At 29.0% G+C, this 1,813-nt stretch overlaps 4 non-coding genes across 4 annotated transcripts; all 4 read right to left on the reverse strand.

The window, feature by feature from the left end:
• Window positions 1-415: 415 nt before the first annotated feature.
• ACLA_056840 lies at window positions 416-487 on the reverse strand. The gene has a single exon. It is a non-coding gene; the product is annotated as a tRNA-Ile (tRNA).
• Window positions 488-515: 28 nt separating this feature from the next.
• Window positions 516-587, reverse strand: ACLA_056850. The gene has a single exon. It is a non-coding gene; the product is annotated as a tRNA-Sec (tRNA).
• Window positions 588-676: 89 nt separating this feature from the next.
• Window positions 677-749, reverse strand: ACLA_056860. The gene has a single exon. It is a non-coding gene; the product is annotated as a tRNA-Asp (tRNA).
• A 204-nt stretch (window positions 750-953) lies between these two features.
• On the reverse strand, window positions 954-1,025 carry ACLA_056870. The gene has a single exon. It is a non-coding gene; the product is annotated as a tRNA-Lys (tRNA).
• Window positions 1,026-1,813: the final 788 nt, after the last annotated feature.

Here is a 1,813-nt window from a genome sequence, read left to right on the forward strand (position 1 = left end):
ATAATTTCTTTATATACTTGCCTTGATTTATCAAGAAATATATCTTTCATATTACCTATATTGTTAGATACACTTATAAATTTAATTTATACTTCAGGTTATTATGATTCGAACATAACTACTCCTCAACCCAAATGAGACGCCTAACCAACCTGGCTCTAACCTGTATAATTATAACCTTATTAAGGTTAATTCTTTAATTTAATCATGTAATGTATATATAATACCAGAGAGTATATGATTCGAACATATGAAAGTTTTACCTTTAGCTAGACTCAAGCTAGCCGCCTTAAACCACTCAGCCAACTCTCTTATTTAATTACTTTAGATCAGTTTAGGATTTAATTTAATAAAATTTGATTTTTTTTTTATTGTTTAATTTTAATTTTAATATAATAGATTTTACTATACTAGATGATTCTTCAGTGACTCGAACACTGAACATATCCTTATCAAGAATACACTTTACCAGTTAAGTTAAAGAACCAACAAAATAAATCTTTTATTTACAACTACAAGAGCACTTAGATTTGAACTAAGAAATATAAGGTTGAAGCTTACAGTTTTGCCTATTAAACTATGCTCTTCGGAAAAGAGATGAATCGAACATCTAAGTGTAAATACACAATATTTAGCAAATATCTTACCCTACCAATAGCAACTTTTCCTTTAATTACGGGTTAGACCGGTCTCGATCCGGCATCTATTTTCTCGACAAGAAAACCCTTTACCAATTAAGTTACTAACCCTTTTTACGGCTAGTCGAATTCGAATCGACACTCTTCGTGTGGAAGACGAACAGTCTACCATTAACTTATAGCCATTATATATTAAATTACTAATTGATTAAGATAATATTTTACACTTGTGACTAGCTGAATTCGAATCAGCACATCTTATTTGGTAATAAGCAGTCTACCGTTAACTTATAGTCACTTTTTTTTTTTAATAGTTAAGACTTATGGGATTTGAACCCATATGGTAATGATTAAAAGTCACATGTTTTACCATTAAACTAAAGTCTCTATCATAATTATATAATATACAAATATGATAAACTATATTTAAATGTTATAGTTTTATAGAATTAATATTATAATTATTTACTATTATAATAATTAAATCCTATCTAAAATATAAAATGTTTAACATAAAATATGTTAAAAGTTTAATAACCTCAGTAATAAACTGAAATATAAAGGAATAATCAAACAACGTCAACAAAGTGTCAGTATAAAATTCCTGATTCGTAACCAAGATGATGATGATCAGTTAAGTGATAAGCAGCTAAACGTCATAATCCTACAGCTAAGAATGCTGTTCCTATCATAACGTGTAATCCGTGGAAACCTGTTCCAAAGTAGAAACATGATCCATAAACACTATCAGAAATAGTGAATGATGAAACTGAATATTCTACACCTTGGAAGAATGTGAAAATTACAGCTAATACTATTGTAGCAACTGTTCCATATAATGCACCTTTTCTATTACCTTGTATTAATGAATGATGAGCGTAAGTAATTGTTACACCTGATGATAATAAAATTACTGTATTTAATAATGGTAACTCGAAAGGATTTACACCTTGTATACCTAATGGTGGTCATTGTGCTCCTAATTCTATACTAGGTGATATAGCACTGTGGAAGAATGCTCAGAAGATAGCTAAGAAGAAAAATACTTCAGAAATAATGAATAAACCTACTCCTAAATTTAATCCTTTTTGTACTGCATTAGTGTGATTACCTAAATATGTTCCTTCTGAGATTACATCTCTAAATCATAACCCCATAACGTAAGCTACATTAAC

This window comes from Aspergillus clavatus, genomic scaffold (assembly GCF_000002715.2).
Source record: "Aspergillus clavatus NRRL 1 1099423829777 genomic scaffold, whole genome shotgun sequence".
Classification (NCBI taxonomy): domain Eukaryota; kingdom Fungi; phylum Ascomycota; class Eurotiomycetes; order Eurotiales; family Aspergillaceae; genus Aspergillus; species Aspergillus clavatus.